General features: G+C 43.7%; 1 protein-coding gene across 4 annotated transcripts in view; it reads left to right on the forward strand.

Annotated features, from left to right (window-relative positions):
• The window catches only part of FHIT (fragile histidine triad diadenosine triphosphatase), a 1,036,588-nt gene that overhangs the window by 205,296 nt on the left and 806,658 nt on the right, over positions 1–24,634 (forward strand). For 3 of the 4 annotated variants that reach the window (XM_080995945.1, XM_080995947.1, XM_080995946.1), the window contains one exon: positions 7,246–7,316. The exons of the other annotated variant lie outside the window; for it this stretch is intronic. The gene's annotated coding sequence lies outside the window, so the exon portion shown is untranslated. The remainder of the gene's footprint in view (positions 1–7,245; positions 7,317–24,634) is intronic. 4 annotated transcript variants of the gene reach the window in all.

Raw genomic sequence — 24,634 nt, forward strand, 5'->3', positions numbered from 1 at the left:
AATGGGAACGGCCTCCCTGCTCCTTGCATTCGTGTCTACGCCTATATTGTGTGAACAGGGCTGTTGTCTTTACTTCAAGTAGAAACATCTTAAGGACCATGGACACGTCATAGGGAGAATAGGTTGGGAGTGGGGGATAGCTCTCTACTTTTCCTGCATGAAATGAATTTCCAACTTTTGACTTAACTGTGAGGCATGCTGGCACCGTGTCTTCAAAATATAGTTAAGGACCCTGGTTGATTAATATTGGTGCCGGTGCTTCTCTTAGCCACAGCCAAGGAAGGAGAAGGTAATTTACTTTTGGGAGGGACTGCACACTTGGGAAACTTACGCAGTGGCACTTAAATCTTTAAACTCAAGGTCTCCTGTAAGAGAAACCAATAATCTTTCTGGCTAGTATATAAATAGAGGACTACATAAAGGCATTTATAAGCAAGCTTATTGGTTTCACGGAAATCAAAAATCCAAATTCTGCAACATTGTCACAGGACCAAAAGAAATCATGGGAATTACGCTGATTTAGGCAAATAGCAATTGACTGCTGGATCTAGTAACTCAATCAAAGTTGATTTATGAGGTACAGTCTCCACTGGGCAATGGGAGAGGTGGTTGTGATTTTGGGTACATTGCTTCTGTTGTGTCGTGTAGCAATGGTTGGGAAGAGAAGGAAGCAGGAATTAGGGGATCTTCGTAGACAGTGGATGGGAAAGTGTGGAATAGACTTGCAAAGTAGGATTGGGGGCAGGGATGTCAGAGAATCCCAATGAAAACAGAAGCAGGTGAGGAAATTGCTGATGTTTGCTTATTTATCCCATTTCTGGAACAGAATTTACTACTGCTGCTGCTGCTGCTGCTGCTTTCAGTGTGCAAGCAGTAAGTAATGGATTATATTCCTCCACAACCATTTGCATTGTGTTTTCTTTGCACTGAGCTGACTGGTGTGAAATAATGTAATGACAATGTAATAATAATAATAATAGTAATAATAATTTTTATTACTTATAACCCACTCATCTGGCTGGGTTCCCCCAGCCCCTCTGGGCAGCTTACAGCATAATAAAACATTAAACATTATAAACTTCCCGATGCAGTGTTGCCTTCAGATGTCTTCTAAACGTATAGTTCTTTATCTCCTTGACATCTGAAGGTAGGGTGTTCCACGGGGAGGGTGCCACTTCCAAGAAAGCCCTGTTCCTGGTTCCCTGTAGCTTCACTTCTCGCAGTGAGGGGACCAGCAGAAGACCCTTGGAGGAGAACCTGGGTGTCTGGGCTGAACAATGGGGGTAGAAACGCTCCTTCAGGTATACTGGGCCGAGGCCATTCAGGGCTTTAAAGGTCAGCACCAACACTTTGAATTGTGCTTGGAAACACACTGGGAGCCAATGAAGATCCTTTAGGACCAGTGTTATATGCTCCTGGCAGCCACCCCTAGTCACCAGTCTAGCTGACACACTCTGGATCAGTTGTGGTTTCTGACTCACCTTCAAAGGTAGCCCCACGTAGAGCGCATTGCAGTAGTCCAAGCAGGAGATAACCACTCTGCAAGACAGTCTGTGGGCAGGTAGGGTCTCAGCCTGCATACCAGATGGAGCTAGTAGACAGTTGCCCTCAACACAGAAATTATTTACATAAATTATGTGATTTTGGCACAACAGACCCATATAATAAGTGGGTGTGGTGTTTTGTTTTTTTGCAGAAGATGAACTGCAGATGAATGGAAACACTCCTGTATGTGACAAATACAAAGTGGAACAGAAAACAATGCCTTTTTTTACATCCCTAATGGGAAATCTGTGGCCCTCCCAGATGTTGCTGGACTCCAGCTCCCAACATCCCTTACAACTCACCATACTGATGAGAATTGGGACTGATGAGAGTTGGAGTCCAAGAATATCTGGTTCTGTCCGCTGGTGTTAAGAAATAAAAAGTCCCCTGTTTCGGTTATTGGAATCATTTCCCACAATTTCTCCACAAGCTTAAATCTTGTTAGAGTGGGGTATAAATGGGATCAAGTTAGTACAGTGGTACCTCAGGTTAAGTACTTAATTTATTCCGGAGGTCCATACTTAACCTGAAACTGTTCTTAACCTGAAGCACCACTTTAGCTAATGGAGCCTCCCGCGCCGCCGGAGCACGATTTCTGTTCTCATCCTGAAGCAATGTTCTTAACTCAAGGTACTATTTCTGGGTTAGCGGAGTCTGTAACCTGAAGTGTATGTAACCTGAAGCGTATGTAACCCGAGGTACCACTGTACTGGGCAGACTAAGGGCAAATGTGCAGTGAACAGTCAATGGAAGAGCAAAGCAAAGGGATGAATCATAGCCAAGGTGTCTAAATAAAAAAGGACAGTTGATAAGTCTACTGGTGACCTCCTTCTGGTGCTTCTTACTGAGACTATTGGGAAACTGAAGCCCAAGGGAGCCATGAAGTTCGAGTAATCTCAGGTGGGCTTGTATTCCCTAGTAGGTAGGAGGTGAGAATCAATTCCTAGCAGTTATTTTGCAAAATTGCTTAGGTTTTTTTTAAAAAAGTTTACCTCACAACACTAGAAACTTCCTGGTATGTCCCTCACCCCTTTAATTCACAATATGACACTGTTACACCAGATACCACACTGGAAGGCAAGCAGTGCTTTGTGCTGCGTGATTGTGGCCATGTGATTTGATTCAAACCCTAAGGAAGGTATTCAAATCAAGTTACAGATTTGCAATGGAACTGAAGGACGCTTAAGTTTTAAGATTCTTTAATAATATTCAGAATGACTTTGCACACCATATATGGGCAGCTTGTTGTGTGGCTCATTCTGACTTGTACCTTTAGTCACATTGTGTTGCTCCAAATTCCAGTAAAATTCTCTAAGGGGATGCTTATCACACCAAACAAGAGAGGGAAAAGAACTCAGAGAGAGCACCACATTTAGCTTTAATCGTGGAAGCTGATAATCTGTGAGATTCATTCTGTGGGGTGGCCCTGCTAAGCTTCTTGATAGAATAATTAAACTTTCTTTACAAACAGAAATAATCCTCCATGTACATTCTGCGCTATACAGTAAAGGTCTTGAAAGGGATAAAATTGTGTGTTAAGGAAACCTTGATGAAAGCTCCAAGGAAAATAAGGGCTGAATTAAAAATCAAAGGCTCCATGAGGCAGTGTAACAAAAAGATTTCACATGTGTAGGAATACAGTCATACCTCATGTTACGTTTGCTTCACGTTACACGTTTTCAGGTTGCGTCCCACGGTGACCCGGAAGTACCGGAAAGGGTTACTTCTGGGTTTTGCCACTTGCGCATGCGCAGACGCTCAAAATGACATCACGCACATGCATAGAATTGGCGAATTGCGACCCGCGCATGCACAGACGCAGGTTGCGTTCTGCTCAGGTTGCGAACGGGCCTCCGGAACGGATCCCATTCGCAACCAGAGGTACCACTGTATAGGCAAGCATTGAGCTGTCTGAAGTCAATGGAAAAACTGATGGTTTAATTCCTTCATCATAGAGTAGTGAGAAGGTAGGTCCCTAGGCACTGGTGGGACTCGTAGGAAAGACGCAGGACCGGCCTGCTCATGAGGCAAGGTGAAGCAACCACCTTGGAGAAGCAGCACTGTCAGTTTCTGGTGAGATCTCGCCGGAAACTGCTGCCACTTCTGCACATAAGGGAAGTAAAGAAGGCTTCAGTGGTGTGGGGTGGCACGGCGGCATGTTCCTGTTTTGCCTCAGGTGGCAAAATGGGATGCGCTGTCTCTGGACAGAAGGAAGGGAGACCAATAGTAGGTGGAGTCAGAGACACCCCATGATTGCTTGTAAGAAGGTTGGAAGTAAGAAGGCAGCCCAAATGGACCACCCTCCACTGGTCAGAGAGTGGGTCTACACAGAACGAGGTGGTAGAATGCTGAGGTTGGTGGAGTGGGTTGTACCACTTCAAATTACAAGTGGGTGAATGCCGCCTTTGAATGCTCCTTCATGTTGACAAAGTAGTGGTGTGCTGAAATTTGTCCTCCAAGTTTCTCAAAGCTTTTCTTCCCCTATGAAAGAGGCTACTTGTCTGGAGCTCCAGGGTACTACTGCTAGGATTTTTTAAAAATGGTGGCTTCCCACACTCAGCTACCTTTCATGGAGGGGTAGGCAGGGCACATGCTAGTGTTTGTGGGCTGCAGCTGCCCACGGGGCCCTGTGTTGACAGACACCAGGCCATATTGCTAGGTCTGTGGTTTGGGGTGGAGGCCCTTGGGACTGTTGCTGTCTTGAGAGATGAAGCAGGGCTGAGACAACAAGCCTTTTTTATCTGGGCAAGGGAAGCTGAGGACATCTCAACCACTAGTCTTTGCTGGTTGTTTTGGTTAACAGCACTTTTTGTTTTTAAGTTTTATTATTAAGATTTCCCCATAAAACAGTAAAATGGCAGCTACAGAAGATACAAATCGAATACAGTGGTATCTCAGGTTAATTTGTTCTGGAGGTCTGTTCTTAACCTGAAACTGTTCTTAACCTGAGGTACCACTTTAGCTAATGGGGCCTCCTGCTGCCACCGCACCACCACTGCATGATTTCTGTTCTCATCCTGAAGCAAAGTTCTTAACCCGAGGTAATATTTCTGGGTTAGTGGAGTCTGTAACCTGAAGCGTATGTAACCTGAAGCGTATGTACCCGAGGTACCATTGTACTTAAAATACGGAGTCCTCTCTTAAAAATAATTCTTGGACCTTGCCACTCACAGCCTCTCACCCTGGAAGACCAACATTTCTCTGTCTCCTACCCAGGGTTCTCCATCAACCCTATATCCCCTCCCCCACAAGTATGTAATTTCTGGACCCTAATAAAGGCCTCAGACATAGGACCCCAAATAAAGTCTTTATTTCAGTTAACAGCATTTTTTTTAAAAATGGAACTTCCCTCAGCACAGAGCCCAATTTCTGCTACTGAATCTTGCCATAGCCGTTGCCTGGCTTTCATTCTGCTTTCCCCTCTGATTCTCTCCCTACACAGTCCTCAAAATATTGTTTGTTTCATGTAAACAAATCAGAGGTTATCCCCAGATGGGCTTGCAAGGAAGTCAAGAGGGGAGCTTTTGATTTCGCTAGCTGTTATCTGAGCCCACTTTGTGTAGACTACCACTTGGAAAACCATAGTTGGATCTAGTGTAGCTTCCCTAAAATAACAATTGCTGCTGTTTCTAATATTTGTCCAGATAATATATTTGGTGATTAACTGAAGTGTTTCCATCAGACTTCTGTTTATTTTGCAGCTTCCAGTGTAATTATTATGCTGATTTTATGATATTCATTATTGAACATGAAAATGATTTCAAACACACGGTGGTTGTTTTGCTTCAGCCTCAGTAGGAATAAAGAGACTTGCAGTTTTATGAACTGGAATGGTGCATTTGGGGGGGGGGGCGGTTTGGCATTTTCTAGAATAGTTCCAAGTTGTCTTTGGGTGCAAGTATGGGTAATGATTTTGAAATCAAAATGTATACTATGACATATGCTTTTGATCTGACCCAGCCTTGATTTGAACAGAGCTCTGATGGCAGCCCTAGCTAAATTGTGGAATTATATACGCTGGTTTTCTTACCAAATGTAGTCTTCATCCATAGTATTTTAAGATTCAAAAAACAGTGTGTGGAAAATAAAATGCTTATTCTGCTGTGGGTGGCATTCAACTCAGGAGACCCATGGAAATTAATGAACATGACTAAGTTATTGCCATTAATTACAGTGGGCCTACTCTTTAAGTAAAAGTTTGGTTGACTGTCAACCTATGAAAGTTACATAACCACTGAACATTACTTCCACTAACCCTTTTAGGCAGCACTGCAGGCAAATACGGATGCCTTGTTGTGTGGCCAAGAGGATTTTCACCCTTATTTGTTTGGATCTAGGTTATGAGTTTTCTCCTCGGTTAGAGCCAGAAGGTATATTGCTGAGAACTGGCATTGGGGTTAGGGGGGTTTTTTTGCGTATAAAATTGGCTGCGCCCAAGGTCTTTGTGTTAATGCTAATTAGGCAGGTAAAAAGCAGAATATTTCATTTGATCCAGTGTGTGAACATTAACATCCCACCACCCTGAAATTGCTAGCAGCTAAGTTGGAATTCGTGGAGTTATTAAATATAATGAGGGCTCTCGCGCTTTGTGATGGTGCTCACTGGATGTTTACAAAGAAAAAGCTTATGTCTTGCATTCTGCATTGGGGATATTTTTTTTATATTTTCATTTTTATTACATTTCCTGACTTCAGTATCTAGGTCAGTCTATGAGGGAGGGAAATTTTTTGACAGGCTCCCCAAGATCACTAAGAAGGATGCAGGGAGACTGAATGTAGTTTTGTCCTTCTCTCTTTCTAACCTTTGCCATTCTTACCACCCCTCCCTGGTCAATTTAATAGGAAGGAACAGTAGGAAGAAACACAAACTTTGTTGTAGGTTAAAGGTAGTCTGCATCTGGGTCCCTTCAGACTTCATGAATTGCTCATGTTGTTAATGTAGTGCCATAGATGTATGTGGACCTTTACAGAGTAACTGTCTGAGGTGCAAAATATGGGAGACAACAGAGGAGCGCAGAGGAAAATGGAGATAAGAGCAACAGGAGAAGAATATGCATTCATTTATTTTGGGTGGCGGGGAGGCTGCAGATCTCCAGATGTTGCTGTACTCCAGATCCCAGGCAGCATGATCAGTGGTCATGGATGATAGGAGTTGTAGTTCAGCAACATATGCCGAAGATAATTGACAGCAGAGATAATTGACAGCTCCCCTTCTCAAGTTACTTAAGGTGTGAAGGAGAATCAAAAGGTGGCATGTTTCTTTGAGCAGGGGGTGGGGGAGATGTCATTTTGAGCCGCTTGTGTCCCATGGCAATACCAGGTCAGCTAGAACTGGACGGAACTCAGTTCTGGCACCTCTCAGGCGGGTGCCATTGCCATTCTAAGAGAACAAGGGAGGCATTCCTGTTGAGTTCCAGAACCTCTTTTTCTAGAAAAATAGCACTAGGCAACACTATTCACAAATTTAAAAGTTATCTCTGGCTCGCGCTGTATTATCATATGAAAGTCTTCCAAGTGTATTGACGTTCCCCCCCCTTTAAAACTACAAACTCTCTTCTGCAGAAAATGGTGTTCCAACCCACCCCCCATTTCACTGGCTTTTCTCTTCTGCTTTCCTTCTCCCCCTACTCTCTTTTAAAGTTTTCTTTGTAAAACTACAAGCTGAGGGTCAACACTACCTCTCTTTTTTCTCTCTCAACAGGAGCAGAAAATTTTCTCTCTCAAGACTTTCTAGTGCTAGAAGAGGCCCTGAGGCAGGACAAGCAAAAAACGGTAGGAAATACAGACCTTTGTGTAAAAAATGTGTGATACCTCATGGGAGACGCAAATAGTTCACAACAGATATTTACCAGGCCAAAGTGAAGCTTCAGAAGATCTTTGGCTTTGCCAACAAAGGCAAAAAGTAAAACCCAAATAGCTTGGAATCGCATCTTTTCTTCTAATTCATGTGTCATCTCTTGGGCACCATTCACACATTTATTGGGTCACTATTACAATTTAAATGGTGAAGGAATGTGTTTGCTTCCCTCGCCTCAAACACACAGTGCAGTGGATTATCGATGTAAAAGTTCATGCACACAGCAGCTGGCCAAGACATTGCATTCTTTGACCCTCTCTTTCGAGGGAATGAGGCAAATGGCTGGAGGACTCATGCCCTATTTTGTATTAGGAGTCTGTATATGTATGTTGGGTGAACTTGCATTCCTAGTCCTCATTAAAGATTTGTCCAGCCAGATAATCTAGCCCAGGGGTTGGCAACCTAAGGCCCATGGGCCGGATGTGGCCCAATCGCCTTCTCAATCCGGCCCACAGACGGTCCGGAAATCAGCGTGTTTTTACATGAGTAGAATGTGTCCTTTTATTTAAAATGCATCTCTGGGTTATTTGTGGGGCATAGGAATTCATTTATTTCCCTCCCAAAAAAATATTGTCCGGCCCACCACATGGTCTGAGGGACAGTGGACCGGCCCACGGCTGAAAAGTTTGCTGACCCCTGATCTTGCCTATGTCTGTCCATGTACCATGGTGTGCCAGATGAAGTCTTTGACGTTGCGTCAAATCCATGTTGCGTTAATATGTGAGAGGTGCTAAGGTGAAAAGAGAGCTGGTTGCATTCTGAGATACTTCTACGTCAGGGCTTCTGTGTTTGATACTTGAATCTGTAAACTTGAACTGTACTCACATAGTAAAACCATGTGAAATGAATGTGTAAAAGCAGGATCGTGGTGGCTTGTCCCCAGCCGTATGTGCATCCAACTGAATGGATGCACAGAGTTTCTGACTTTTTATTCGCTTGGGCATTGATTAATTGTGTCTGTGTGTATTTAGTTTTTGTAAATCACCCTGAAAATAGGTTTTTTAAATGAATATAGGTTAAATAACTATCTCATTTTGTTCCCCACTGATTAGACTTTTTTGTGTTTTGTCTGGGTGGGCGATTTGCTCCAGATTAGTAAACGGAAGAGGAATCTGCCACTGCGCGTGTAAACATTGCTTCTGCTCCCAGAATAAGTCTGCTCTTCCTTCTCCTCCACATTTCACATTCTTTTCAAGGAAATGGCTCCTTCTCCTTGCCATATTTCCAGCAGAGAAAATCAGAGTCATGGGCTGCAGTGACAGCCCTATTGTGTTTTAAAGATGATTAAGAAGGCAGCACTTCTGAGACTAGATTTATTTATATTACCTAACGAAAGATTCACAGTCCCATATATATTTCAGAATTGGACTTTCCTCGAAGCCCCATCAGTAACTGGCTGATGAATTGCATCATTTGAGGCCTGACGGAAGAACGGCTGGGTGATACTTCAAGAGGACTGAAGACATTATAAAAACCCTTGTAATAGACTTAATGCTTTGTACCAACAAACTGCACCAAGGCTGCACATTCCTAAGCAGGCAAATGCTTTGTGGCACAGTTTTCACATGCACCTGAAGGACAAAGGCAAGGACACATTTTAGGACTCAAATGGACTGTGCCCTCTTCATTTAACCCTTGCAAACACATGATTTAATAGGCTTTCTAATGGGCACATTTAGGTACTTGACCTAACCGGTGACTGAGCAGTAGTAATTTGATTTATTATATTTCTGTGCCACTTTTCATTCAGAAGAATCTCAAAGCGGCTTAGAAACAGTAAATAATAATGACATAACAGAACATCACAAATACAGTACAAATCATATAGAACAATTATATAATAATTATATAATAATACTGAGGGCAACTTGGTGCCAGGAAGCCATGTTGCTGTAGTCCTTACAAGAGGACTGGCTTCTGAGTGTGTGATGCTGTGTTTTTGAACACAGCCTGAATACAGATTTGTCTGTGCGTTGGGTCTGTACTATGGGCCAGCTTGGACGAATAATGTAGTCAGGAATGAAAGCAAGAGCACACCTTACGCTTCCTCACAAGTCACCACACCTGCCCCATTTCTGATCCCACCATGCAGGAATGTAACATTTTAATGGTGCCTACACACAGGCAGTCCAATGCACCCATTTCACGTGGTTGATCTCTCCAATAATACATTTTATACTAAGCCTACAAAAGTTGGGTCATGCACACCCCATCTTAAGTCCCTCTTATGCCTGAACTGCCAATGCCGTTGTAAGTTGGGCGGGCTGGTGGTGAGAGAGAGTAAGACATATGTTTGCTCCTCAACGGGGAGCAGTAACAGAAAGCATTGTCTAATTTGACTCTATAGTGTTAGCTATTGCATCTGACAGCTCTGTTGTCTCATGTCATGCTGGGCACTCCAGCAGCTGGCAGAGGAATGTGACAACCTCTAAGAGCAGAGCAGAATGATTCTGGATCTGTCAAATATTGGGCAACAGCATCTTGCTGTACATAGCTCTTGGCCTGCCAGATTCGAAAAGGACTCAAGTTTTTATGCAGGCAGAGTCCAGTTGGACAGTTGATTGTGAGTCATCTGACTGTGACTCAGGAGATCTTTGGACAGAACCATTCTTAGCTCTGGATTTGAGGGTTTGTGCAGTAGATTTCTGCTCTGGTGATTGGCTTTGCTTGTTACTACACTGAACTAACTGCCTGATAAAGCTCCATACTAAGATTCAACCTTGCATCCCCGCCCCACCCCCATTAAGTGTCTCATCCTCGTAGCTGCAAAGATGTATTTTAAAACATCATGGAGGAACTGTTGCAGGGAAATAGGGTAATAAGAAAAAACCCCCAAACCTAACTCATTATAACTTTTCACTCTCACGATGTTTAGGTTTGTACATCAATATTTTTCCCCAAAGCTGAGTGATCTTAGGTTTTTATTGATTTTGCTTAACAATCTTACATAAAATGGAAATTAAATGAAAGTTAGTAATAAAGGAGAATGGCATATGCATGACTCTTATATATATATGCACCCTAATCAGTATGCTATTGAATACCAATCATCCTACAAGAAGAAATTAGCTGGCACAAAAATATCTTAGGAGGAGGATGACACATTCACACTCAACATGTCATAAATGAGATAAAACTAGGAGGAGAAAGCAGAAGTTTTTGTTGAAACATTCCAGTCACCCAGAAGCTGACTAGTATTCTGCAACTAAGGGAGCAATTTCAGGCAATATGTCCAGCAACCTGAGCTGAGGAAACGCCATGTTGATATATATGAAATATGAAGCTGATTTATGATGGAATTCCTTTTTTCTTTCTTTCCATTTTTGGCATGGCTATAAAGAAATTGGGCTGGATCGAGACCAACCTGGTCACTCTTAATTCTCCCTGAAATTAATAGAGCTTGGTTAGTCATAACAAACTTCTCAACAAAGTTGATTTCAATAGGACCTAACTGGGACTGGATCTAATCCAGTGGCCATCCCTTTGTGGGGATATTTCACCATGGTTATCCTCCCACTGTGTAAAGAACCTCAAGCTTTTAGCTAGTGTGCAGCATTGTCTCCAACCTCCACTGGCCACAACATAAATGGAGCATTTGTTGTCAGGCTGAAGTTCCATTCATTCTTGACCACTGAGCATATTGGCTAGGGATGATGGGAACTGACTTTTGGAGGACCACATGCTCCCCATTCTTGCTATAAGATTTCCATTACTTATTAATGGAGGGTTTGAGCAATATAAAGAGAAAAAATGTGCACTGCATGTACTAAGTTTCACTGATCTCAGCAGAGCTTTGAAATAAGCATGCATGGGATTGAAGTCTCAGGGTGCTAATCCCTGACCTTTCCGGAAAGGTGAAACTAAGGTTGTTGTTGTTTAGTCGTTTAGTCATGTCCGACTCTTTGTGACCCCATGGACCAGAGCACGCCAGGCACTCCTGTCTTCTACTGCCTCCCGCAGTTTGGTCAGACTCATGTTTGTCGCTTCGAGAACACTATCCAACCATCTCGTCCTCTGTCGTCCCCTTCTCCTTGTGCCCTCCATCTTTCCCAACATCAGGGTCTTTTCCAGGGAGTCTTCTCTTCTCATGAGGTGGCCAAAGTATTGGAGCCTCAGCTTCACAATCTGTCCTTCAAGTGAGCACTCAGGGCTAATTTCCTTAAGAATGGATGCGTTTGATCTTCTTGCAGTCCGTGGGACTCTCAAGAGTCTCCTCCAGCACCATAATTCAAAAGCATCAATTCTTCGGCGATCAGCCTTCTTTATGGTCCAGCTCTCATTTCCATACATCACTACTGGGAAAACCATGGCTTTAACTATACGGACCTTTGTTGGCAAGGTGATGTCTCTGCTTTTTAGGATGCTGTCTAGGTTTGCCATTGCCTTTCTCCCAAGGAGCAGGCGTCTTTTAATTTCGTGACTGCTGTCACCATCTGCAGTGATCAGGGAGCCCAAGAAAGTAAAATCTCTCACTGCCTCCATTTCTTCCCCTTCTATTTGCCAGGAGGTGATGGGACCAGTGGCCATGATCTTCGTTTTTTTGATGTTGAGCTTCAGACCATATTTTGCGCTCTCCTCTTTCACCCTCAATAAAAGGTTCTTTAATTCTTCCTCACTTTCTGCCATCAAGGTTGTGTCATCTGCATATCTGAGGTTGTTGATATTTCTTCCAGCGATCTTAATTCCGGCTTGGGATTCATCCAGCCCAGCCTTTCGCATGATGAATTCTGCATATAAGTTGAATAGGCAGGGAGACAATATACAGCCTTGCTGTACTCCTTTCCCAATTTTGAACCAATCAGTTGTTCCATATCCAGTTCTAACTGTAGCTTCTTGTCCCACATAGAGATTTCTCAGGAGACAGATGAGGTGATCAGGCACTCCCATTTCTTTAAGAACTTGCCATAGTTTGCTGTGGTCAACACAATCAAAGGCTTTTGTATAGTCAATGAAGTAGATGTCTTTCTGGAACTCTCTAGCTTTCTCCATAATCCAGCGCATGTTTGCAATTTGGTCTCTGGTTCCTCTGCCTCTTCGAAATCCAGCTTGCACTTCTGGGAGTTCTCGGTCCACATACTGCTTAAGCCTGCCTTGTAGAATTTTAAGCATAACCTTGCTAGCGTGTGAAATGAGTGCAATTGTGCGGTAGTTGGAGCATTCTTTGGCACTGCCCTTCTTTGGGATCGGGATGTAGACTGATCTTCTCCAATCCTCTGGCCACTGCTGAGTTTTCCAAATTTGCTGGCATATTGAGTGCAGCACCTTAACAGCATCATCATTTAAAATTTTTAATAGTTCAGCTGGAATATCATCACTGAATATCATCACAATTTTTAATAGTTCAGCTGGAATATCATCACTTCCACTGGCCTTGTTATTAGCAATGCTTTCTAAGGCCCATTTGACTTCATTCTCCAGGATGTCTGGCTCAAGGTCAGCAACCGCACTACCTGGGGTGTACGAGACATCCATATCTTTCTGGTATAATTCCTCTGTGTATTCTTGCCACCTCTTCTTGATGTCTTCTGCTTCTGTTAGGTCCTTTCCACTAAGGTAAGGGGCTTCAACAAACTAAGGTAACTAAGGAAACTAAGGTAAGGGGCTTCAACAAATACGGTGGGTCAGCACTGAAGTTTCAGAATTAGGATAATATATTGAAAGTAGCTGTCGTTATTTATATACCACCTGTACGTGATAGTCTATATTGAAATGGTTTGAAGTACACAGTGGCACAATATTCCTAACCCAAGAAAGCAGAAATATTGAAAGGTTTTTTTTTTCTGATAGAAAGGAGCACTTTTGATGCAATGGCTTTATGCATATCATGAAATTATTGCCTGGGAGCTTTCCTTTCCTTTATAAGAGGCAGAAATAACTTTTTTGATTGTGCCTTTGGGCACAGATGCTTTAGAATCCTATTTGCCAAATTGATTCCTGAGCAATTTGCTTTGGGTGAAGAAGTGTGTGTGTGTGTGTGTGTGTTAGATTTCATATGAAGGATCTGGCTGAAGTACACTGCTAGACAGGATTGGGGGGAAAAACTATTATTCTTTTCTGAACCTACTGCCTTCTCTTATGAAAACAACTAAATATTAAATCGCACATATCTATGATTTATTCCCAAACTTCTTCATTTGTCTTCTGCAAAGTAAACATTAATTGCTGTGTGATGCTGTTCACCTTGTGAATGTTTAAGGGAAACACTCCCACTCACAAACAAGCCACAAAGCCTGTTGCCTATAAGAATGAAAGATTAAGAGCCAGTTCTGTTCTGCAATAAAATACTCTGTTGTCAAGACTGAGATTTCCCTGTGGGGGGAAATAGTCAGTGTTGCAAGGAAGCTCCTCTGAAGTGTTCAGTTAAAAAAAAAAAGGTGCTATTTTGTGATGGTGTAAAACGTTTTTCACCTGAGGACAAAATTATCTTGAATCTCTATTGTGTTAGCCAATAAAGCCATACAGCTGAGAATATCAAAGCTGAGGTTTGATTCATCTGCTTTTCTTGCCAGCTAGTGTAATCACAGCCAACTGGGTTTGCAGCAGAACGTGATTGGGGCCAATACTTTTAATTTGTTCCAGGACTGCCATGTTTTTCATCAAGCCAGGAGTATGGTGATGCTGGAGTCAACTGCATGATTGACCACCTTCATCCAGGGGTTCCCTCCAGATGTTGCTGGATGTGGCTTTTGCCTATTCATTTGAAAATATCTGTATAGGGGGAGAGAAAGAGTTAATAGGTAGACCAATAGAAAAGCCAGAGGCGGAGCCTACCTGTTTATAAAAGGGCTTAGCCCGAGGTTTAGTTAGTTAGTTAGGTGGTTGGTTGGTTGGTTGGTTGGTTAGTTAAAGGCAGTTGGGAGACAGATGGAAATAGAGAGAAAGTTAGTGCAGTGGGTTCTTGTGTGAGGGGAGGTAGAAGAGTTAGAGACAGAATAAAATAAGACTAAGAGGGCAAAGGGTAACAGCATTTCGAATGCATTTAAAGTTTATCTGTGTTTGCAATAAAATACAGCCTTCATTGTTAACTTAAGAACCTGGCTGAGACTAAGTGATTTACCAGGGAGGACCTGGTTGGTGGCAGCGGATAGTGGTGTACGGGTCAATAGTCCTTGAGACGACCGGGGGCTCCGTACGAATGCCACACTGGACTATTCCTGCTTGACCATTAGTCATTCTGGCTGGGGCTAATGACCACCCTGATATATCCATTCTGCAAGGATGCCATCAGATATGAAGTCAACCGTCACAATGTGTTAGGGAAAATAATATTCCGAATCAGAACCTATCTGATCGCCATATTAAATGTATGGGTATTAATAGTTCAGGGTGTGTAGGGTGTTGGGGAGGGGTAGTACCTCTGGCAGGGGACACATTGCGCTTCTTCTGCAGTCGTTTGTCCACTTAGGAGAGCCAGTGTGGTGTAGTGGTTAAGAGCGGTAGTCTCGTAATCTGGTGAACCGGGTTCGCTTCTCCGCTCCTCCACATGCAGCTGCTGGGTGACCTTGGGCCAGTCACACTTCTTTGAAGTCTCTCAGCCCCACTCACCTCACAGAGTGTTTGTTGTGGGGGGGGGGGGAAGGGAAAGGAGAATGTTAGCCACTTTGAGACTCCTTCGGGTAGTGATAAAGCGGGATATCAAATCCAAACTCCTCCTCCTCCTCCTCCTCCTCCTCCTCCTCCTCCTCCTCCTCCTCTTCTTCTTCTTCTTCTTCTTCTTCTTCTTCTTCTTCTTCTTCTTCTTCACTTTGGGCCTCCACCTTTCACTTAGCCCTCACCTGTTGGCTCCTAGAAGCTGTCAGCATGCAACAGTGGCCACACTCTGGGAACAGCTTCAACTGGCTGGCTAAACCAGGTGAGGGTAGCCACTGGGTCTCAAACCTTCGGTGAGTTAGGGATTTCCCCTGCAGGCTCTGGCAGATGGAGCGGACGAGACCAACAGTGGGTCCAGTGGTCAAGAAGGTAGTTTTGCTGTAGAGGGAAGTGAGGGGTAGATGGGACTTGTAAACCTAGAAAGGTAGCCCACCCAGGAGAAGGAAAAACTCTGATCCTAGACCTCCATTGCCTTGTGGGGAAGAAAGGGCTAAGGAGTAAACCCCACATTTTAGTACCTAAAATGGTTGGATGGCGCCTTGTTTGCCTCCTTCCAGCAACTCCTACAAACACCAAACATATTGCTCTGCTTTCCTTTGGACCACATCAGTGAGGCTGAAGGCAGGGAGGGTCTTGTTGTCTGGGCAGCCCAGGACCTCCATACACACTGCCCAGGCTTGCATCATGGAGAGCTAGCCCTCCCAGTTTGAGGGATATTGGTAAGCATCCCCTCGATTCCTTCATCCAAGTCATTTATAAAGACGTTGAACCACAATGGGCCCAGGACAAACTTACACATATGACAACTTTTTTCAAGGTCTTTAAGAATTTTAAAAAATAAATAAAAAATGTCAGGGACCATATACTTGGTATTATTTGAATTACAGGAATTACTACTGAAACTGGCCCTCGAGTTTATTAGTTTTCTACCATTTCCTAATTACTGTTTGGTCTAAAAACCAAACATTGAGGATTCATTTCCCGACCCCCCCCCCAAAAAAAAAATGCCTATGGACATTGGAAAGACCTATGGCTACTGTCCCTGAGTTATATAATCTGTGCATAAATCTGGTATTTGCATTTTGTTCATGTGCACAGGTATCCAATGACGGAATAGATATGAAAAGGGTATTAGGTGAATTTTGCATTCTAACAATCAGCTACAGATTCACATTTCAAGCCAAATAGCACCTTGTTAAAATCTACTTTATATCCCTTTTGCAGTATGACATTGGTCGTTTGTGAGGATTACAGACATTTGAAAATGAATCACAATGTACTAATGTTTACAAAACACGATTTTATACTGGTATCAGTACAAAATGCCATTTCTCAGAGTATGGTTTTGATACAGCCGAATTTCTGTATCTATGACTATTTCTCAATCAGTGGTATCAAACATAGTATAAATATAGAATAACTTCACTGGCTTTGTACAGTATAGTGACACAACTAGCCATCCTAAATTATGTTATACAGTGGTACCTCAGCTTACAAACACCTCGGGGTACAGACACTTTGGGTTACAGACTCCAGTGGCGTAGCGTGGGGGGTGCCAGGGGTGCCGGCCGCACCGGGCGCAACATCTGGGGGGGCGCGAGTCCAGAGGGAAGGGACAAGCAATCAAGGCTTGTTTGGGGTGGGGGGTCGTCGTCTCCGTTTGGCCGGCCCCCCTCGAGGAAGCGGGAACCTCTCCAAGGCGCAGCACGCCATCGGTGGAGGGAAAAGAGCCACGCAGCAGCAGCAGCAAAGCCGGGAGGAGGAGGAGGAGGAGGCGCTGCCTGCCGCAGGATCCGATCCGAGCCTGCTAATCGCTTGCTGGGAATTAAGCGGCTCAAAGAGGCAAAGGAAGAGGTGGAGCCGCTGGCCCGGCCGGGAGGAAGCTGGAGAGAGCAGCGCGCCTGGGCGCGGTGAGGTTGGGTAGGTGCGCCCTGGCTGGCTACCCACCTCCCGGGCTCAGTGCCTCCATGACCCCTCCAGCGGCGATGGGAGAGATCGGGGGGGGGGGGTCTGGAGCAGCCCTGGCTGGCCTGCTCCTGCTTCTCCCCCGCCTCCTTCCCGTTGCCGGCGCCTTGATCTCATCCGGATCAGGGACGAAACACGCCCATCCTTCGCTACTCCTTGTTGGGTCACTGCTTCATTTCTCCAGGGAGAGAGAGAGGAGAGGAGAAGTGCCGGGGATTGCCAAGCGCGCGTGATGCAAAGGGCCTGCCCACGCGCAGGCTGAGCTCCACGTGGCGGGGGCAGAGGGAGGCGCTCTGCACATGCTTAGGAGGCGCTTGCTCTTTCCGAAGAAGGACCTGGCTACTGGATCAAGGCCACAAGGGCCCATCTAGAGTGGCCAAGCAGACGCGTCAATGAGAAGCACTCAAAGCAGGACCGGGGCACAAGAGTGCTCTCCCTTTCTGCTGTTTCCAGGGGGTGGAAGCGTTGCTGCCTCAAACAGTGGCGTAGCGTGGGGGGTGCAGGGGGGGCCGGCCGCACCGGGCACAACATCTGGGGGTTAGGGTTAGGGGGCGCAAATCCACAGGTTAGGGGGCGCAAATTACTTGCCTTGCCCCGGGTGCTGACAACCCACGCTACGCCACTGACAGACTCCGCTAACTCGGAAGTAGTACCTCGGGTTAAGCACTTTGCCGCAGGATGAGAACGGAAATCGTATGCTGGGAGGCCCCATTAGCTAAATTGGTACCTCAGGTTAAGAATGGTTTCAGGTTCAGAATGGACCTCCGGAAGTTCGTAACCAGAGGTACCACTGTACATATTAAACTTCTGTGTGCAGCCTTCTCTATGGCACTAAAAGTACTGCAGAGATGTATTGAACTCCCCCCCCCCGCCGCCAAGCCAATATGTCTTATTTAGCTGATCAATGTAGGTGTTAAATGTAAATTACTCTAACGTTCGACTTTCAGCAGTTCTAAGCCGTAAGGTGAGAAGATATTTTGTTTTGGTAGTTTCAAGTTTACAGCAAGACACAACTATGAAAACAAATTAAGGAAGGTAATATGTAGAATTGAGTGTCTGGTGTTAATAATTCTAATAATGCAATCTCAAGATGCCACATATGCTTGATATTCTGGGCAGGTGTTCTAAAGAATACGTTGAGAATGGGTGTTTTCAGAATTTTAAAATATTTTGTTAATACAGAATGCTGACTTCTATGCTGACTTTTTTGCATAATTGTGGGAATTAAAATTAATAACAGTGTTTAGAGCTCTGGCAGTGCATACTGAGGCCTTCCAGACTAAATGCTGCTGAAATGTACCTCAGGGTACTCCGAACAGAAGGGACTGGGGAAATAAGAAATGTGTCTTATGTTAGAGAGGGTACACAGTTATAACCTTTGTAGGCACTGGAACTTTCCCAGAGGGAAAAGTAATTGACCCAGATGAGTTCCTAGGAAGCACTTCTGTTGTCAGAAGATTGCTGTTGGACAGCCTTTTAACAGCTACGGGCAGGTGTTGGAAAAACTGTGATGCTTGCCCAATGTCCACCTGTAATGTATTGCTATGGAAATGGCATGCGCACTACAACTGCAGGTACCTTTTGGACAGTGCCTGTGACATCACTGTGAATCGCATTGCAAACATCCATCATTTTCAATGCCCTCCTTTTAAAGGTATGATTCCCGTTCCCCCCAATACTAAAACATGGATTTTTTTTAACCCAATGTCTCTCAAATAGCCTTTTCTAGTAGCGAACAATATTATCCTGACCCTTTCTATTATGTGACAATACAGCTTTTGATAACAGATTCACCATAAAAGTAAAGCACTGAGAATCATTATCCCCATAGGAAAATGAGTTTGCGTGGAAATGCATTGAATAGTCCTTATTTTATTGGATTTGAGAATAAAACCAATTGCTTTCTAACTTTTGGAGCCAAAATGAAAACTTAAGTGGTAGATGTTTATTTTTGATTCAGATTTGTTGTGGCCAATGGCTAGTGCAATAAGGTTATTTGGACTGGAAGAGGTAAATGCAGTGGACATATATAATTTTTATTAAATTTTCTAAATTACATTTCATTTAAACAACCTTAAATCAATGACTTCCCTTCTTCTCTTTCGGTGGTTGATTTTGCATACCATACATCCCTGCATATTTTACATGAACTAAACCATTCAATAATCCATTGTTACATCCATCAAAACCTAATTTATTTTAATGCTACCAGCGTTTTTAAAGGAACATAATTTTTACCCATATATTCAGTAAACATTTTCCAGTCTTCTTTAAATGTGCATTCTTCTTCTTCTCTTCTTCTATATGTTAAGTCTGCAAGCTGTGTGTATTCCATCAGTTTAGGTTGCCATTCTTCTTTGTTTGGGACCTCACTCGTTTTCCATTTTGGGGCTAACAAGACATGGGCCGTGGTAGTGGCGTACATAAATAGTATTTTTTGAACCTGGGAATTTCCCTCTGAATTAGCAGAGCCATTTTCAAATCTTAGCAGATGCCAGAATATATTTTTGTTTTCAGTTCTTGATTACTTTGCTGTTTGTTCCCACTTACCCCACTTCAGACTTTCTCGACAGGTGAGCTTGCCATGTTAAACAATGGCCATAGGTTAATCATACATGGTATTCTACAGAAAACACGCCACCACCATACCGTATCTTATGTAGTATCCCTTCTCTTCTGTTTGGTTACCCTAACTGAGTCACAAGAATCCATGCACGGCTCACCTGTGGCAGGGGCACACATTATAAGCCGATATTCATGGGTGGGGACAGGGGCTGATCTACTATGAAACTAATGAATTTTAAGCTTCAGGGTCCCTAATCCTGGAGGGGCCCCAGAGGCAAATTTATTTCACATTGCTTAAAATGTTTGTGTCTAGTAGGCCCGCTTTGAGTGACAAGGTTCAAACTGATTAATTTTTCGTATAGATTTCAACTATTCCAAAGTTTGACAGGCAGTAGTACAGACATTGTAAAGGTATGGTGATCTGCTGTGGAGCAATCTCGTTGAAGAAGATAACAGTGGTTACCCAGACGCCATTGCTGGTTGCAATGGGGCTCCCTTGACTGTTCAAGCTTCAGCCCCCCCCCCAATGTAGGTCCGCCACTGGGTGATGGGGATGGAGACTGCATCCAGTAGTGGGGGATCACAGGTGAAACAAGATGGCCTTATCCCTAAGCCTTGTTCTTTGTAGTTGCAAGCGTGGTATCAAGGTGATTGTGTATCTTCTGAGGGATGTGGCGAAACTCGGAGTTTCATCTCTACAAGTAGATATGGATTGGCTGTTTTTAACAATGCCATCACTGACTACTGTGGCATAAACAGGAGGATAGACAGTGGAGACCAACACTTACTGTTGTTGTGATTACTCTTTCAGGGAAATGTAAGACCATTTGAATGGGGCTATTAATATATAAAAGCAACCTCTGTGTGTCATGCTTTCTGGGTGGCAGAACATTCTTAAATCATCCTTCTGGTTTCTGCTTATGGGGTCTTCCCACAAATACCCCTCACACACTTGATGTCAGCGACTGGGCAGAGGAGGAGTGGTGGAGACTGCCTGTGCAGCCTGACTCTTCCAGAAAAGAAGAAGTTTAGAATTACAACAGGGGTTTGAGGGAGATCACAGCTCAGAGGCAGATGAGGAGGAAAGCTGTGAAATAATGGGAGAGGAGGAGGAGGAAGAAGAAGAAGCACCAGGGGGTGACAGTTGACGGACACAGTGTCTTTAGAAAGCATTCCAGACCCCTCTCTCCCAGAACCCAGCAAGCATTGAAAGCAGAAGAGCAAAGAGCTGAAAGGCAGAGGGCACTTTTCAGCACCCTTAGCAATGATGCATGAGGAAGTGGGAGAGACGGAGGGGGTGGAGGCTCACTTGTGACAACACCATTATTCCAAGAGGCTGCATTCCCAAGCCTCTCTCTGTAAATACTGAAGAAAAAGCAGTTGGTAAAGACTTTTCCTTGTCTTATCCATTCCTGGCAACCTGCCGTGGGGGTTGGTTTCTCTGCCGCCTGACACTTGAGAGGGGTAAAGGGTCATGCCTGGAATTCACTTTTGTGCCATAGTATCATATTGGTGACTCTTGTCAAGAAATACAAACTTTATGTTACCACACATTTCTTTTCTTTATACAGTGGTACCTCGGGTTACATATGCTTCAGGTTACATACGCTTCAGGTTACAGACTCCACTAACCCAGAAATAGTGCTTCAGGATGAGAACAGAAATCGTGCTCCAGCGGCGTGGCAGCAGCAGGAGGCCCCATTAGCTAAAGTGGTCTTCAGGTTAAGAACAGTTTCAGGTTAAGTACGGACCTCCGGAATGAATTAAATACTTAACCTGAGGTACCACTGTACATTGTTGTTGTTGTTGTTTAGTCGTTTAGTCGTGTCAGCGACCCCATCTTAGTTATTCTAAGTTTTATACCAGTTCTTTTTGTATCGGTTTTATACCACTGAAAAGCTTGACGTTTTCTTGATGGATTTCATTTTGCTGCTCTCCATGCTGCTCTCCATGTTAGTACCTGAAGAACGAAACAAAAAGCCTCATCCCTTAAATAGTCTGCAGTCCCTTTTGGTTTTATAACATCTTCAGCATTGAAAAGTGTATCGTCTGCTCCTTCACCTCTGTCATTAATGGAAGACGTGGAACATTCTAGATGTTGCACTGACCCCTGTACAGTGTAGCTGGTTAAGTCTTTCCGGTCCGGCAAATGCATGGATTGTTTATATCTATTACTCGTGGGCCTGCAATCCCCTTCTTTAAACTTAAATAGCATTCCAATTATGAAGTGGAATCCGCAGGAAGGAAAATTGGAGCAACAAGAACAGCTGCAACAAACTAAGTTGTGGCATGTAATGAGAAACAGATGATTTATTTCTGTTCAGTAAGAAACTACTTTCATTATAAGAAAATGGCAACAGACACCCTTCATTTGGATACCTTAGTAAATTTTCTCCCGTGAATACTTCAGACTTTATTAACCTTAAGGGCTTGTAATTGGAATGAATGGCATCAATTGTATGCAGTCATTTATATCTTCAGTGTGAGGGATATGGCAGCATTGTACACAGTTGCGTCAGGGATTTGATGTGTTACTGAAAGCCAGGTAAACGGCAGAACAACAATAAAAGAAAATCAATAGCGTATGGGGCAAGGGAACATAATGTTTAATGCACAAAATGTGCAATGTCCCAGGAAGATCACCTCTGAGATTAGGGCTACCAAGTCAGTTACAGCTTCCAGAAATGCATTTGTACAACAGACACAAACAGGTTGATTTCGGTATGCCATATGTGGGTCTAGTATTCAAAGAGGAAGAGAGCAAAATAAACAGAATAATAGATAATAGTATTGCTTGGGCAATAGGAATGATTGGTTGCCTAAATGGGAAGAACTGTACGAGTGTTCTAAGCTTGTCGCATGTCATACTGTGCTCAGGAACATAATAGCAGCAATCCAGCCATGGTTTAGCACTTTGAAGTCCCATGGATTGAAACAGGAGAATTTAATTGTGTGCTTAACTCTCCTGCAGAAATCAATGGGACTTGAAGATGCTTTGGCTGGATTGTACCCAAAGTCTTTCAAGATGATCAGTTTCACTTCCTGATCAATCAGACTTTTAAAAGTCTCTCACAAGGACAACAGTCTTGAGATGGCTTGTTCTTCTAACTAGATCAGGTTCTGCAGCCTTTTAAAAATCGAGCTAAAGCATGTCTATGACAGGAGACTGAACAAGAAGCCTGTCTCTTTTTTTTCCCCAAGTAAAAATTCTGCTACCCATCCGTAGTCCTTTGAGATAGCATGGACTGTAAATCTAAATAAATGTTAAAGCAGTGAAGGAAAACATCTGTAAAAAAGATTGAAAGGCTTTTGTAGAAGCCCCTGAGGTCTGACTGCATCTCACAGTTGATATATAAAAGTTTTCACTGGGTGCATTTGCTAAAAAGGCTCTGAGAAAAATGTTTTCAAGGATGGAAAAGGCCTGGTTTCGGATGCTCAAAAGAGTTGGGCTTCTATTTATTGTGTGATGCAGAAACCACAGTAGGAAGGGTGCATTAAAAAATAAAACAAAATCGCGTTTGCATCATGAGGACTGAAGCAGTTTCGTTCCCAGCATGAAACAATCATACCCCAGTCATGGTTACTTGGAACTTAATGTGTTTCAGAAGGATGAGGCCTGGTTCTGTGGGTCTGCTTCAGTTGCTGTGACTGGAAGCAATATTTTGATGGCTTCCCCTTCCTAGCTATAGCCATGGATGGAAGGGAAATGAGAGCTGCTTGGCCCCTTCCTTGAAGATGATGAGCAACCAGACCTGAATAGGTGACCTTATATGACAGGAGAATGTATTTCGATGTGTTTTTGTTGAGGCGAATGAAACAGTGTTGTTCCATGTTCTCATAGTGCCCATTACACCTTGTTCTGTGTACAGTGGTACCTTGGGATGTGAACGGGATCCGTTCCAGAGCCCCGTTCGCATCTGGAACAGAACGCAAGACGCGACGGCGCGTCTGCGCGTGCGTGGGTCGCATTTCGCTGCTTCCGCGCATGCGTCATTTTGAGCGTCTGCGCATGTGCGAGCGGTGAAACCCGGAAGTAACGCACTCCGTTACTTCTGGGTTGCCACGGAGCGCAACTCGAACGCGCTCAACCCAAAGCACATTTAACTCGAGGTATGACTGTACTTGACTTTTTTTTTAATGAAAACCATGAAGAAATAGAATGGAATTTGGATTGTTACATTTAGATAAGATCATGTATCATGTATTGTTAGCCATTATATTCCCCCAAAGATGAATGAGCAGAAAAAACTTCGCCGTACATACAAACACTTAAATAATTTAGCAGCCATAAAGGAGGCAATTGATACATTAAAATACATAAGAGCTAACCCATTTTTAATGCTTCAGTGAAGTAATCTGAAATAAAGATGTACAGAAGAAGAGAGCGCATAAGCCTGCTGTTTACATTATGTGGATTATACATAAGGTCATAAAGAAACTGACAGGCGTTTTATGGCTTTATTGCTTTGTTGTGTAGATCATCGGGAACGTATAAGTATAATTTCAATGGAGACAGAGGCTTTTGCTTGCACTTTTAAGATGGTTATTATTGAGAATCAATATGCCACGGTTCCAATGAGGGGTGTTTTGTTTTTTTTAATACTTGAAAAAGAAAAGAGCAAAGCAAGGAATAAAGAAGAAAGTAGGGGCAAAGCAAGCAACTCTGCCTCTTTGGCCTGGTGTGGACATACTCCTCAGCAAGGTGGGTTGCAGGATGAAGAGAATCCTCTCCAGTTTTGTTGTTGTTGTTTAGTCATTTAGTGGTGTCCGACTCTTCGTGCCAGGCCAGGCACTCCTGTCTTCCACTGCCTCCCACAGTTTGCTCAAACTCATGCTGGTAGCTTCGAGAACACTGTCCAACCATCTCGTCCTCTGTCGTCCCCTTCTCCTTGTGCCCTCCATCTTTCCCAACATCAGGGTCTTTTCCAGGAAGTCTTCTCTTCTCATGAGGTGGCCAAAGTATTGGAGCCTCAGCTTCACGATCTGTCCTTCCAGTGAGCACTCAGGGCTGATTTCCAGTTTTAACAACCATCAAATGTTAGGTGAGTACAGGTTTTATTTTGCCCCAGTAGGAACTTGCCAGAACTCAGTTGCGGCCCCTCTCAGGTGGGCG

The sequence above is a fragment of the Podarcis pityusensis genome, assembly GCF_964106645.2.
Source record: "Podarcis pityusensis genome assembly, chromosome: 2".
Lineage (NCBI taxonomy): Eukaryota > Metazoa > Chordata > Lepidosauria > Squamata > Lacertidae > Podarcis > Podarcis pityusensis.